Source organism: Panicum virgatum, chromosome 7N, assembly GCF_016808335.1.
Source record: "Panicum virgatum strain AP13 chromosome 7N, P.virgatum_v5, whole genome shotgun sequence".
Classification (NCBI taxonomy): domain Eukaryota; kingdom Viridiplantae; phylum Streptophyta; class Magnoliopsida; order Poales; family Poaceae; genus Panicum; species Panicum virgatum.
In genome coordinates, this window is record NC_053151.1 from 11,457,895 (window position 1) to 11,474,267 (window position 16,373).

The 16,373-nt window shown below is 49.4% G+C and overlaps 1 pseudogene; it reads left to right on the forward strand.

Annotated features, from left to right (window-relative positions):
- Positions 1-14,748: 14,748 nt before the first annotated feature.
- Positions 14,749-15,191, forward strand: LOC120680935 (annotated as a pseudogene).
- Positions 15,192-16,373: the final 1,182 nt, after the last annotated feature.

Consider the following 16,373-nt stretch of genomic DNA (forward strand, 5'->3'; position numbering starts at 1 on the left):
GGTAAAATAGCATCACATCAAATCATCTGGCAGGTACTGATCAAGTTGGGTAGTAAGATTATCAAAACCGACTTAATACTACTTCCACTTGAAGGCATAGATATAATTTTCGGGATGAACTGGATGACACAACATGGGGTAGTTCTAGGCATCTCCACCAGAGCTGTAGAAATCAATTCACAAACACACGTGGCATCCACACTCTACCTTCCAATCCATGAGTGCAGAAATTCCTGCGCCTATGCCGCCGAAGCCACGGAACTGAGTCTATTCCAGTGGTATGCGAGTATGCCAATGTTTTCCGGATGACTTGCCGGGAATGCCACCTGATAGGGATATTGAATTCGTCATTGAGTTACAACCAGACACCGCACCTATTTCAAAAAGGCCATATAGAATGCCACCTAAGGAATTGGCGGAATTGAAAATCCAACTCCAAGAACTGCTGGACAAGGGTTTTATTCATCCTAGTGCTTCACCATGGGATTGTCCAGCCTTGTTCGTAAAGAAGAAAGATGATAGTCTGAGGTTGTGTGTGGACTACCGGCCTCTCAATGCGGTCAATGTCTGAAAGGCCCTAGTTTGGTTTTGGTAATTGAGTGACAACTTAGGTGGACTAATAAGTGTTTATGTTGAGATACACAGGAGATTAGTCCACACAAAGACACTAGTATGAGCAACGTGTGCCATGGAGGAGAAATGGCTAAAGGTTGATGCTATGCTCATATAGTGTGATCGAGGAGCTCATTGCATATGAGACATGACATGGAGTTATGTGACCAAAGTGGAGAAGATCAAGACAAGGCTTGGCTTGATGGACCGGTTGCAATGGAGAAGGGCAAGTCAAGGCTTTGAAGCGAGGGACCGCGAGGCGGTGAAGTTTGGGCAAGATTTGGCGCCGATGGACCAAGGCAACGGTGAAGAGCGAGCAAGGTCAAGATCGATGGACCAAAGAGGTCATGTAATGATATGGAATGGATCATATCATTCAAGGAAGATCAAGCCAAGTGTTGACTCATGAAGATGATCAAAAGGCTTGATGGAGTTTGGTGCTTGTGTGGCATCAACATTTGGGAAGATGAAATGGAATGCGCAAGGCAAAGGTATGACTTGTAGGGCATTTCATTTCACCTGTCAAAGGTTGTGTAGAGAAGTGCATGACCGGATTTAGGATAGATGGCCGTACTATCAAGAGGGGCAAACTTGTTTGCATATCGGTCATCTAGTGCCACTTGAGCGATCTAACATTGCGATGTTGCTAGGATCGAGTGGCATGGTGAGATCAAGTGAAAATCCTTTGAAAATGATTGTGAAATGCTAACACACATGCACATGGTGTTGTTCACATGGTGGTGTTGGCACATTTGCAAAGGAGAAAGAGTTGGAGTTGATGTTGATCAACTTTGGGAAGTAAGAAAGGTCTTTTGGTTTTCTCCGGAAATTAGGTTGTCTCTTGGAGTGGAATACTGCTTTGATTCATTGTGTTTTGGATCAAGAATTCAGTTGGGTTGTGTAGCCCTCTGAATTAGCTTTCCATAGAGTCCAAGATCACCTAATTTGGACATCGGAGCTAAGAGTTATGGCCGTTTTACCGAGGTACATTTCTGCTGGAAATAGACCTGCGGACGGTCCGCCCTAGACCTGCGGACGGTCCGCCCTTGAGGGGCGGACGGTCCGCCGTTATCTCGGTTGAGCTCAAACAGAACCGTTTTTGGCTCTGTGGGTGGTCCAAAATGACCTGCGGACCGTCCGGTCCATGGGGGCGGACGGTCCGCCTTTAAAAGCTGAAACGGGCGCAGAAACTTGGTTGTTCTGTCTTGGGTGCCCAAAATGACCTGCGGACCGTCCGGTCCTTGGGGGCGGACGGTCCGCCTCCTACTGAAATTTCTGGGACAGAAACACTGCGGTTTCTGTGTGTGCTCACGTTTTGAACTGCGGACAGTCCGCCCCTGGGGAGCGGACAGTCCGCCGGTAACTTCCAGATTTAGTCAGAGACGTTTGCAAATCGGTTGGTTCGAAGTTTTGAACCGCGGACAGTCCGCCCCAGGGGCGCGGACAGTCCGCCCGGGGCTCTAACGGTCGACTCTGACACATAATCATTACAGTTCTAGCCGTTGGTTTTAAATGGCGGACGGTCCGGTTTTTGTGAGGCGGACAGTCCGCGAAAACTCAGTTTTCACGGGATTTGAGTGTAACGGCTAGTTTGGGGCCTCCCTCTATAAATAGAGGGTGTGGCCGGCCATTTGAGAGTAGAGAGCACCTTGGGGACTTGGTGTCCATGTGTGAGAGTGCTTGAGAGCCCTCTACTCACTCTAACTTGATAGTAATCATCCGATCGAGTGAGAGAGCGATTCTAGTGTGATTGCTTTGAGAGATTGCATCGAGTGGCACTAGGTGATCGTGTTGCAAGCCGGTGTGCTTGTTACTCTTGGAGGTTGCCACCTCCTAGACGGCTTGGTGGCAAGAGACTCCGTTGAAGCCCGCAAGAAGTTTGTGCGGTGCTCCGGAGAAGAGTTTGTGAGGGGTATTGTGCTCACCCCGCGGGAGCCGCGAAGAGCAACTCTAGTTGAGCGAGACGTGAAGAGCAACAAGTGGTCCGGCCGGATCATGTGCTAGAGCTCGGTGTGAGCACTCCACGTGGGAGAGTGTGACTTGAGAGTCACCACTAGCAAGAGGATCGGCGGCAACCTTGGAGCTTGTCTCAACGGGGATTAGCTTGGTGGCAACCAAGTGAACCTCGGGATAAAAATCACCGTGTCAACTTTGTCTACTCTTCTCGGTGGTTTGCATTCTCCAAATCACAAGCATTGTATTTACATTCTTCTATATCTTGTGCTTGTGTAGTTGCTCTCTAGTGATTAGTTAGCTTGTGTAGCTTGCTAATCAACTTCTTGCTTGTGTAGCTAGAAGTAGAGATCCTAGTGTATCTAGTTAGCTTGTGTAGCTTAATTAGTTGCCATTGCTTAGATTGTGTAACTAAGCAAGTTGAGCTCTTGGATTTGGATTGTGTATCCTTGTCCTTGAGCATCTAGTGAGCTTAGGTTGGCTTTGTGCTTTTGCTCATTAGAATTGTGTAGGAGCTCCCCCGGTTTGTGTAGTACTAGTGCTTAGGCTTGTGTGACTTGGCTTTAGAATTTTTAAGAGAGCTCTTACTAGCTTGGCACTCCATTTGCTTTGTGTAGGATCTTTTTGGAGGTGCCTTAAAGTTATAGTTAGAGGGGTGTAGTCTTGGCTAAGCGAATAGTTTCAATTCCGCATAAGTTTCGGTTAGCCGACGCAATTAGTTTTAGAAAGGACTATTCACCCCCCCTCTAGTCCGCCATCTCGACCCTACAATGTCAAAAACAAATATCCACTCCCCCGAATCGATGTCTTGTTTGATCAGTTAACGGGAGAAAGGGTGTTCTTGAAGATTGATCTTCGTTCTGGCTATCATCAGATCAAGATTTGCCCATGCGACATTCCTAAAACAGCATTCTCCACACGGTATGGGCTATATGAATTCTTGGTCATGTCTTTCGGCCTTACCAATGCACTGGCCTACTTCATGTTTCTCATGAATTCAGTCTTCATGCCCGAGATTGATAAGTTCGTTGAGGTATTCATCGACGACATCCTCGTCTATTCCAAGAATGAGGAGGAACATGCTAGTCATCTGCACATTGTTCTTCAGCGTCTCCGAGACCATCAACTATATGCCAAATTCTCCAAGTGTGAATTTTGGCTAGACACAGTAAAATTCTTAGGTCTCACCATCTCCAGCGAAGGTATCGCTGTGGACCGAAGCAAAGTGCAAGAGGTGATGTAATGGAAACCTCCAACCTCGGTCCATCAGATTCACAGCTTCCTAGGCTTAGCCGAATATTATCGTAGATTTATTTCGGACTTCTCCAGAATTGCCAAGCTAATGACAGAGCTGCTAAAAAAGGGAGTGAAATTCGTGTGGGACAACAAATGTGAGAAAGCTTTCCACACTCTGAGAGCACAGTTAACTACAGTGCCAGTCATAGCTCAACCTGACAACACCAAACCTTTCGACGTGTATTGTGACGCATCAGGAACAGGTCTTGGTTGTGTGCTTATGCAAGATAATAGGGTCATTGCTTATGCTTCCCGAGCACTCCGACCCCATGAGAAGAACTATCCTACTCATGATCTAGAGCTAGCAGTGGTTGTTCACACCCTAAAGATATGGAGGCTCTATCTTATGGGTACTCAATGCCATATCTACATAGATTACAAAAGTCTCAAGTACATCTTCACGCAAGCTGACTTGAACATGAGGCAGCGAAGATGGTTAGAGTTAATCAAGGACTATGACCTTGATGTGCACTATTATCCGGGCAAGGCAAATGTAGTCGCGGACACACTGAGCCGTAAAGCTCATTGCCATTGCTTGTTTGTCAAGTCATACAGCGACACCCTCTGCAATGAGATGAGGAAGCTCAACTTGGAGATCATTCCTCAGGGTGCTCTGAACCACATCTCCATTGAACCCACCCTTCACGATCAAGTTGTAATGGCACAAGCTCATGATAAATGCATCAACATCATCAAACAAAAACTTGCACAAGGGGTTAATAAATATAAATGCTTCCGACAAGATCACCAAGGGATCTTATGGTTTGAAAGTTGCTTGGTCATTCCGAAGAACCATGAGCTCTGAAAACAAATCCTAGATGAGCCACATCTATCAAAATTCTCGATCCACCCAGGTAGCAACAAAATGTACCAAGATCTGAAACAAAATTTATGGTGGACTCGAATGAAAAGAGAAATCGCCAAGTATGTTTCAGAATGTGACACATGTCAAAGGGTGAAAGCCAGTCATTTGAAAGTGTCAGGTACGCTTCAGCCTTTACCTATACCATCATGGAAGTTGGAGGATATCAGCATGGACGAACACCGCCCAGAAACATGATTCCATTTGGGTTGTAGTAGATAGACTCACAAAGACAGCACACTTCATTCCAGTGCACACAACCCACACAGCTAAGAAATATGCTGAGATCTACATTGAGCGCATTGTCTGTCTACATGGAGTACCAAGGACCATTGTATCCGATCGCGGTGCATAGCTTGTTGCACGCTTCTGGGAGCCATTACAAGAGTCCCTAGGCACCAAGCTTATCAGAAGTTCAACGTATCATCCTCAAACTAATGACCAAACCGAAAGGGTAAACCAAATCTTAGAGGATATGCTGAGAGCATGCGTCATTCACTATGGCAAAAGTTGGGATAAGTGCTTAGCTCTAGCAGAGTTCTCATATAACATCAGCTATCAAGCGAGTCTGAAAATGGCACCGTTCGAGGCCTTGTATGGTCGCAGGTGTCGAACTCCATTAAGCTGCTCACAAGTCAGAGAACGAGTCATATTCGGACCCAAACTTATAACAGAAGCGGAAGAGAAGGTGAGAGTGATTCAAGCCAATCTCAAAGCCGCTCAGTCGAGACAAAAGAGCTACTTCGATAAAAGGCGAAAGTCATTACAGTTTGAAGTTGGCGATCACGTCTATTTACGGGTTTCACCAACTAGGGGTATACAATGGTTTGGAGTGAAAGGAAAATTAGCTCCTCATTACATCGGCCCCTATGAAATTGTTGAGAAATGCAGACCAGTGGCCTACAGAGTGCGACTTCCTTCGCATCCGGCAGGCATACACGATGTATTCCATGTATCCCAGCTCAAGAAGTGCGTCAGAGTTCCAAGTGAGCAATTGATCAGCACAAGATCTCAGTAGAACCCGACCTCTCTTACGTCGAACAACCTCTCAAGGTCCTTGATCGAAAGGAGATGAAAACTCGACATGCAACCGTCAAGATGTACAAGGTACATTGGGCTCATCACACTGAGGAAGAAGCCACATGGGAAACTGAGCACTACCTCAACCACAACTTCCCGGGTTTCCAAAACTCCATGTCAGGTACACACACCATCCACACTCACACCTTGTCCGAATCTCGGGATGAGATTCTTGTTAAGGGGGTAGGTTGTGACAGTCCCCGTTAAGTTTAAAACTTTAAGTCGGGAGAATGGCGTAAAAATTCAAACCACAACTCTAATTCGGTTGAAACTTCCCAAACATGTCCTAAAAATGTGGCAAAACTCAGTCATAACAAAAGCATGGGGAGAAGTGAAGTTATACACATGAAATGATAGTGTAAACCAATCCAAAATTCGAATCCTGAATTTCAGAAAAATATACCTAAAAGGGGTAAAAAGTGAACTCTCACAACTTAGCTCTAATGAAATTTTGCCCAAAACAAAAGTTGCAGAGTTTAGCAAGACAAACAATTTTCATGTTCAAATGTTTTCAAGTTACCACATAAAATTTGGAGAAAAACCCTAGAAACAGCAAGTATAGCGTAATTTCATTTAAGTTTGAATTTGAATTTCTAACTTTCAAACCGAGCCTCAAATGGGAAAACGCTGAAACCAAAGTTTTAGATCTTGACACGAGCTACAACTTTGGTATTCAAAATTTTGCAAGCTTAGTTCAAAATTTTAGAGAAATTTTGAAGTCAAAACCACTTACTAGAGTTGACCACGCCTCTATCTCTCTCTCCCCCGAGCACCTGCCCTCCCACACTGTGCGCGTCGCGGCAGCAATCGCCGGCCGCGTGGCCGGCGATACCTGTGCCCGCGCGATCCCGCCCGTGCCCGACTACATCCTGACCAGCGTCGTCCCGTCCCATCGGGCTTGCCACGATCGCGCCATGCCGCCGCGGTCGACCATCAACGCCGGTGCCACGATACTCCATCCCCCGCACGCGGTCCCGGCTCTTTCCACCCTCCATTCCCATTCGCACACCCTCGCCCTCGCTCTCTGCTCCTCTCCCACGCCGCCGCCCAGAGCTTAGTGCCCGGCACCCAGAGCCACCGCTGCTCACCCTCGCCGTCGTAGCGCCCTGCCTGTGCTACCCCCTAACCACCCGCACCCTGCGCGCACCCGCGCACTCCGCACGCCACTCACTGGCTTAGCATGCCCACAGCCGCGTCGAGCCTCACCAGACTCCGGCGAGCTTGTGCCACCACTCCTCTGCATGTCGCGCCCCACCTCACCGCAGTGCACCCTCCGCCGGTCACGCCCGAGCCCCTCCAACCCTCCAAATCAGTTCCCCATCCCTCCCCGCAGCTCCACAAATCGAGAAAACCCCCACATTCAGCCGGAATCGAGCCCAGCACCGGACTTCGCACGCCGCGCTGCAACCTCGCCGGTTAGCCCGCTGAACCCCTACCTCCGGCCCTCCTCCCTACCATCCGACTCATCCTCAAGCTTCACCTCACCCTCTTGCAGCTCCCAAGTCCGGAGCTCGCCGCTGAACGTCATCGGAATGCTGCCACTGCCCTTGTCCACCGTCGACTCGCCACCACAGGCCACCTCAGCTCGCGCCCCGACCACCGGAAGGTGGCTCTCGAGGCCCTGAACCTGTTAGGCTAGAGCCCCACCACCGGTGAGCCTCCCCTCGCTGAGAATCGACCGGAGCACCGCTGCGCAGTGTTAGTTCATGGCCAAGGACAACATTGCGAGTTTTCAAATCTTTCCAGGGGGTTATACGCAAGAACCGAGGGCCTAAACGCAAATCCATAACTCAAGTTTTAAATCCAGACTAGGGAAATTCAAAATTTGGTATAAAATTTAAGAAAAATCGGAAAAATGCAAATCCAAATGTTTTGGGTTCCTACTGCACAGATCTACAACTTTTGTTACATGAAGTATATCATTTGATCACTGTATCTTACTCTAGATTAAATACAAGTTAAATATGTGTTTAATTAGATCTCAAAGTTATAGAGCTTTACTGGCCTTCATATTTTACCAGTGGGTTACACTTCTAGAGTTAGGACTCATGTAAAAATTTGAGGCCCTGAACTGCTAATTAGCCTTAGGTTTATTTTAACTCTTGTTTTATACATGAATCTATTTATATCTCTGTTTATACTACACGTATACCCTTGAAACTTTTATTGCATGTCTATATTGTTGCACTAAGCCTACAGAAAAAGTTTGGTAATTTTTTGGTGTAGTAAACTGGTCCAACTCATTTTGAGCTTGGACAATCACACAAAATCAAAATAAATAGTTTAACACTTAGAAAATAGGATTTTATTTCTAGATACTGTAATTAGTGTTAGAAACACACTGGAAAAAGTTGAACTGCTAAACTCACCATGGCTCTCTATGGAAATTAGTTTATCTACATGCTTATTTAACTTGTGCAATTTTTCTTGCCCAGTAGAAAAGTCATTTAATGCTGAAATTTTTACTATAGCCTGGGCACACAGTTTCACACATCCAGATACTTAAGTTAAACTCTCTGTATGATTTTAGTTTATTTTAAAAGGCTGCAGTTTTGTTTTATTTTTCATAATTAATATGCTGCACAAAATGGGTTAAAATTTTCACAGTAAATCCATGGTTGAATATTGCACCTTGTGTTAAATTTTCATGACTAGCAAAGGTGAAGAAGTTAAGTTTCAGTTTTAACCAAATCAATGCAATAGAAAATCAATAATAACCACTATAAGTAATTAAAGAGTTTTTAGAAAACCAACCCAGCTCATTTCGTGAGTTAAATCAGAATTAAAAATACCCTATAAACGATTGCCCTGTAAGGTAAAGAAATGAGATAACTCACTCTCAGTTAAGGGTACGCCTAATCACTTGTTAGGGAATGGACAATTGCTAAAAACGTCGCAATAACACATGCATCTGCATTCATGTAGAACTGACCGGCCTCGCTGACGGTAGCTACGAGCTGGTGCCGGCAAGCGGAGAGGAGAACCGCGAAGCACAAGTTGCGTGGATGGAAGCGACCGAAGACCCGGGCCAACGTCCGGAAGCCCCCACTCAAGAACCCGAGCAAGAAGGCAAGCCCCGGAGCATAACCCTTACTAACTAGTTATTATATTAGGCAATTTATGTTGTATTAATGTTTGTGCATTAAGTTGTTAGACTTGATTGGAAACTTAGTTGCATAATCCTATCTTCCTATTGAAATGCTTACTAGAGGTTAAGATTGTTAGATGGCTAAGCTTATTCTCGGTAGAAGTCGAGTGATTTCCTGTCAATCGCGAGCATTATAGGAGTTGCGAGTTTACTACATGCTGCAATTATAAGGTCTACGGACGGGGAAATGTAATTGTAGATGCCCCGTCTATTTAAGAAAATAATTAAGGCTGCAGTGTGTAGTAGTGGATGTTAAGCGTTTGAACGTACTAGCCACATGCCGAGAAATATGGTAATCGGTAAGCATAAGTATCTAAACCGACCGGCGAGTGGACATACCTCCCACCGTCACTTGAAATTAGTTCTCATGCCGGCCACATGCGGTTTCAGGAGTCACCACGACTCGGTGTTGACCGAGCGTTGGACCTTTGTCACTAAGGGGCGGTGGCCCCGAACCACGGACCGGAAAGAAAGGGGAAATGTTACACGTGTGACTCTTTGAGTAGCCACGTGACGTGTGAGTTAGGTCTGCCTTGCAAGGTTAAGAAACTTGATTCGAATCGTCCGCTTCTTGCGGTCAATGAGACTGCTTAACACTTTTGCCACATAGAGTAAGAAGTGGAAGATGATGAGGATGAACTTGTGGAATGATGAAAGAAAATTGTGTGTACCACCATCGATGCTTAGCTAAGTGCTAACCTAGAATGGTTAAGTGATAATTTTAATTGAATGCTAAAAGATGAAAGTAAGGATCCACTTTTAGGCGCTTTTCGGTAGAACAAACCCCTCAATCCAAAAGCCTTGCATGTCTAGTTAGATGGGCTAAGTATACCCATTAGTCGGGTAAGCCTTGCTGAGTATTAGTATACTCAGTCTTTCTTGTGGATAAATTTTCTGTACAGGTACGTTTGAGGAGCAGATTGCCGAGTTAACCTGGCTGTGTCAGCTGCCTCCTAGATGGTCCGTCGAGTGGCACCCATCTCCTGCTGATGGTGATGCTGCGAAGTGAGTTCGCGTACGGGCTTCATCGCGAACCACTTTATTTTATCGTCGTTAGAATTCCGCTGCTTTTGATAAAAAAACTTCTGCTACAGTAAACTCTGATTTATGTTTAAAATGTTGAACTTAAGTACTTTATTTCAAACTGGTCTATAATAACTATTTAAGTTTGAACTTTGTGATGTAAAACTTGTGCGTGAATGTTTTAACTCTAGGCTCGCCTTCGTGCGAGTATTTGCTGTGTTACTTCGATCCGAGTTCCAGTGGTTAAATCGGGAGGTTACCCGATGGAAGCTTCGGATTACTCCGTTTGAAGTGCGTTGTAGCCGGGATTACCCTCCGGGTGATGGTTAGCGCACTTGAGCCGGATTAATTTAGGTTGAACTTCCACACATAGTACAGCTGCAGGCGCCACGCGCGTGCCTATCCACCACATTAAATGGAGGCGACGGCACGGCTCACACCATCATGTCACCTACACCGCAAGCTACGCGGCCCGTTTGGTATGCGTGCCGTAGCCTACCCCGCTAGCTACAGGCATCGCGCCGATAAGATGGGATGAGCACACCGGTCTGAATATCCGCCCGGGTCATAATGCTCTGTGTGATATGTTATTTAATACATTCACACTGGGCCCACCTGTCTGGGTCCCAATGTCCATGTACGTGCCTCTCTTGAACTATAAAAGGGAGAGCACACGCTAAGACTAGGACTCTCTTCGGAAATTCTCCGGCGAACAACACTCATACACAGAACTTCTTCCTAACACAAGCAATACAACACAAAAGTGGACGTAGGGTATTACGCTCCAATGGTCCGAACCACTCTAAACTCTCGTGTGTTCATCATGTTCTCGGTACCTTACTCAGGCGAAACCTTTAGCTACCCCTGAGTTCCTCACCCTCAGGGCTAGGCGGGAGCACTACACCACCCGGCTGGAGTTTTCCTCTGACATTTGGCGTGCCAGGTAGGGGGATTTAGGTAAGATTTTTTGCCTGACTTTCTGGTTGAATATTGTCAGGTAGTTGAACATTCCCTCCGCAACAATGTGCCAACATTCGGCACTCCTGGGAGGGTGTGGCATCGTCCGCAACGTAGGCCTCTCATCATCCAGCACCTGGGGCTGCAGCGCCCACTGCGCGGCAGCACATGTCAGGGCGGGCATCCAGGGCCCCCTCACAGGCCGCTTGCAGTGGGCCGCTGACTGCGGCTAGCTCCGCAACCCCCCAACCGCTGCTGCCTCACCTGACATGATGAGGCAGTAGAGGGACGACGTCGACCGTCTCCTCCACCTGGCTCAGGCCACCCCCGGCTCAGACCACCTTCGTAAGTTTAATCCTTAGGCAAGACCGGAAATGAACTTTTTCCTTTATAATGAGGTAGCACCTACGTGCAGCCTAGAGTGGTGGAGGTCCGCCCTCATAAACCCAGCCTCTGGCGCTCATCGCACAACCTGTGGTCCAGAACGGTGAGGTCAACCCTCATAAACCCGGCCTCTGGCGTTCATCGCACGACTAATGTGTATTGATTTATAAAGGAAAGGGTTACCCCCAGTTCTGTCTTTGTGTTAATTTCATCCAACATCAACTTATGAACTTTTTTCTAACCCTCATGTGGATCCCTCCTCTTGTTGCTATGATCCGAATTGAGTTAACTGGCTTGTCGTTCAGGATGGGACCTCCATTGCCGCTGGAAGGGGGTTCGGACCCCTAGGGACCTGCTCTAGAGAAGAGGCGCTTATTTCCTGTAGTGGTCCGGAGTCTTGTGTAGCTGCTTAGCCTAGTTCCGTACCCTAATCCTACGCACTCCATCACTCTATAACAAGTGCTCTAGTACTTGAAGCAGCGTATCTAGAGGCCCGGACCTCATTCTAGCGCAATGGGTGGTCTCCTAAGCTCTGTTCGACACGTCTGCTTGTATATCTCAAAGGATTGCGTGTAACAAAATGACCCCTTCGCTGCTGGAGAGGGGTCCGAATCTTTAGGAACCATGTCCGGGGAAGAGGTACCTATTTTCTAGGGTGGTCTGGAGTCCTATGTAGTCGCTTAGCCTGGTTCCGTACCCTAAGCCTACACACTTCACCACCCTATAACACGTACCCTAGTACCGGGACTCGCGAGCCTAGAGGCCCGTACCTCATTCTAGCACAAGGGCCGGCTCGGAAAGGGTCCCGCAGGTACGCTACTAAGCTTTGTCTTTGAGTGGTATGCAGGTTAAGCCTCAACTGGTGGTAGCTAGCCTCAAACTATTGAGCCTACCTACCAGGGGGCCAGGGCATCTGCTTTAAGGTTTCATGCAGGTCGAGATCCAGACTCGGTGGTAGATAGACTCAAGCACTTGAGCCTGTCTCCCAAGTGGGCCGGAGTGTCCTCTTTGAGCTATGTACCAAGGATCCACACTACATGTGTCAAACAGCTAAGTTGCAGTATCATTACTACCATACCAGCGAGTTTGATTTTTACCTCTGTAGCCATTCTGGTATTCAGGGAACAAGTCGCCCAACACATTATCATGTCCTTTTCGATGAAAATGTTCTATCTATAGACTTACAATTTGTGCTACACCTATGCCCGGAACACCCGTTCAGATCTACAAGATGGGACCTTCTCACTCCAAGAAAGGGGTTTGGGTCACTCGGAGCCTGGTCCGGGGAAGCTGTACTTGTCCCCTGGGGTGGTCTAAAGCCCTGTGTAGCCGCTTAGCCTGGTTTCGTACCATAAGCCTACACACTTCACCACCCTGCAACAAGTGCTCTAATACTTGGACTGTGCCACTAGGGGTTCGGACCTCATTCTGTGGGAAGGGGCTGGCTCCCTAAGCCCTGGAAGATAGGTCCGGTTGCATGTCTCATCGGACTGGGTGTGGCAAGGTAGGTTCTATGGGTGCAATGCTTAAATCTGCTCTAAACTGTACGCAGGACATATCTGGCTCGATGGTAGCCATACTCAAAACACTTGAGTCTGCCTACCAGGAGGCCCAAAGCATCTGCTTTTAGTTGTATGCAGGCCAAGTCCGGCTAGGGTGGTAGTCAGCATCAAACAATTGAGCCAACCTACTAGGGGGCCAAGGTGCCGGGATGCAGCATACGTCAAGATCGGAGCAAATGATAAAAAGCTAAGTCGCAGTTTCATTCCTAAATTTCATTGTTCATAAGTACAATGTTTTTTCTCTGCGACGGCCCGGCAGGTCCCCTGTCTTCTTGCAGGTCCGCCTCTTCAGCATCCACAGGGTTCTGCTGGAAACGATGGCGCTAAAAGGAGCAGCACCGGGGCGTGTCCGCCCCCAACAGCAGCTACAACAACACCCACACCAAGCGCTTGCGACCTAGACCATGATAAGAGGGCTTGGACCCACTAGTCATGTAAGGGGAGTAGCAGGCAAAGGTGTGAAAAAGCGGGATCTAGACTGTCACAAGCGTATGGCTCGCGAGCAATGCCTATTTTTCGAGAACTACACTGGTGGTAAAAACCCCATTTACCCGTGCCGCACTACTGCTGAAGATTATACGCATGGCTAGGTGTACCACCACGCATGGGGGCCATGGGTCAGTAAGCCGTAGGGGCATGATGAGGCAGTGACCTGATTGATGGGAAACACGGGACAAGACTCCCGCTCCGCATGCCACCGTGCGCCCATTGCAACTAAGTTGCACAAAACCACATCGCGATAGTAGCCCCACCTGCAAGTTTGTACCTCTCCCGAGGTGGGCCCGGGGGTCACTGTCGGTACCCCGCGATCGGGGTACCCCCTCCTACTGTGTCTGGATGAAAGTCACGGGTGGTTATCCATAACTATACCTTAAAAAGCTGAGCAACTGGGCCCAAGGGTCCAGACCCAACCAACAGAGCAAACGACCCTGAACCTGCTCCGCACTTGGGGACAGGTCTGCCGTCGCCACATGTCTCTAGAGAGGAACGCTCAGCACTAGCAGCCGGAGGCTAGGACCCCACGAGTGGGTCCGGGACCTCCACATGCGTATCCGGACCCCTGAATGCGTGGAGCCCAGCTCTTTGTCAGGGGAGGTCCGGGGCCGCCACGTGTCCCGCATCGCGGGCGCGAGCCTTCCAGTAAAAGCTCGCCCACCTACCGCATTAAATGCAAGTAGTTGAGGCATGCCCCGGCACCGTTGTGCGCGGGGCAGCTTTTGCCAGATGACACTGTCGCTCACCAGTTACCGAGGTAGGCTCAAATGACAACACAGCGGGTTACGAGTTACCGAGGCACACAGTGCAGCTACAAGCGCCGCGCGCACTCACCTATCCACCACATTAAATGGAGGCGACGGCACGGCTCACACCATCATGTCGCCTACGCCGCAAACTACGCGGCCGGTTTGGTATGCGCATCGCAGCCTACCCCGCTAGCTACAGGCGTCGCGTTGACAAGACAGGATGAGCACGTCGGTCTGAAGATTCGTCCGGGTCAGAGAATCCACGACGGCAGCGTAGGGAATCCCAGGATGAGATCTCCATCGATCATAGTGCCATAATACTCTGTGCGATATGTTATTTAATACATTCACACTGGGTCCACCTGTCAGGGTTCCAACGGCCATGTACGTGCCTCTCTTGGACTATAAAAGGGAGAGCACATGCTAAGACTAGGACTCTCTTCGGACACTCTCTGGCGGACAACGCTCATACACAGAACTTCTTCCAAACACAAGCAATACAACACACAAGTGGACGTAGGGTATTACACTCCAGCGGCCCAAACCACTCTAAACTCTCGCGTGTTCCTCACCCTCAAGACTAGGCGGGTGCACTACGGCACTCGGCTGTAGTTTTCCTCCGACAGCATGTACTACCACGCAACCACCAAGCACGTGCGGCAGACGGCGACGCCGCGATGCGTGTTCCCGCAGCGCCGCATGGAGAAGGCGCTGGTGACGGGGCTGTTCGAGCGCTCCACGTGTGGTTCTACGGCGACGACTGGTGCTCCTACAAACACACCGGCCTGCGCGGGGTGATGGACGAGTGGGGCTGGTGGACGCCGACATACCCGAGGAGCAAGGTGTTCCTCGGCCTGGTTGGCGCCAACATCACGGAGCCGGGGACGACAGGTGGCGGCGACGACATGGTGGGCGTCAGGCCGCTCTACTACGACTTGCTGCCCACTGTGCAGAAGGCGGCCAACTACGGCGGCATCATGCTCTGGGATAGCCAGGTACCTGAACGAGCAGACGTACTACGGCCGGACGAGCAGACGTACTACGGCCAGTACCTCAAGGCATGGGCTTGATGCTTTGTTCATGCACGGACCTCGCCGGAACTTATCCGGTTAATCCCTTACAAAACTAAGTAATGTCTATGTTGCAAAAACCAGGGACTAAAACATGATAAAACTAAACTTCTAGGGGTCTACTTGTGAAAACTTACCTCAGGGACGGTGGGTTCTATATTTTAAAACTACAGGGTTGAAACCGTAAAGTCTGGGGCTGATTCATAATTATTTTCAACTACGTTGGACTGTGGGTTGATTTCTAAAAGCTCAGGGGCTCTTTAGCAAAGTTGCACGTGAACCGTTACGCTGGTTCTAATCGCGTGCGTCCGCTCTGGATCGTACGGCTGGGATCGGTTCTGGGCGTGAGGGCGACGAAGCTCGGTCGCTGGGGTTCTTTTCCGCGGCGGCGCGGGCGGGGGCTCGCCGAAGTTCACCAATCTCGGTGCTCCAGGGGTCGAATCAGCTCGGGCTTGGGTCTGGGATGAAGTACGCGACACGCGTAATCTACCTAGGGCCTTAGCTGAGGGCTGCAGGGTGCGTAGCGATGGCGCAGCAGCGGTGCGGTGCTGCGGTGACGGCGTTCACTAGCGTGCGCGTTCGGGCTACGCCGGGGCTTGGCACTGGGGTTAAATGGGTCGGGGTGCTAGCACGGGGGTAGTAGCAAGCCTGGGCAAGGCCTGTGCGGGGTCCTACTGTGCAGCAGTGACCTCGCCATGGCAAGACCTCAGCTGCGCGCGGCGGCATTACGCCAGCATTGGTGTTCCGGTGTGGGGAGGGCCTTAGGCGGCTCTGGGTCTAGCCTAGAAGCAAGAGGAGGGCTCGACGAAGCTCACCTGCAGAATGGGCTGGGCAGTACGGGGTCAATGGTGGCTAATTTCACGGCGGCACAGAGGCGGCCGGAGAGCGGGAAGGCGGTGGCGTGTGCGATTGAGCTCGACAGGAGACAGTTTAGTGGCTTGGTTGTGGTGAAAAGGAGCTCCGGGTCACTGGGGTCCCATTTATAGGCAAGGGAAGGTCGGTTCGGGCGGGGAAACTCAGGAAGCTTCTCTGGTCATCAATGGCGGTGGCGTGGGGGCCGGGCACGGGGCAAAGAAGGAGAAAGAGGGGTGCGCGATTCGAGCAAGGTAGGGGCCGGAGAGAGGAATGTTGGGGCCAAGCGATGAGAGGGGGGCGAGCTTGCGCACGGCGGCCACATGGCTC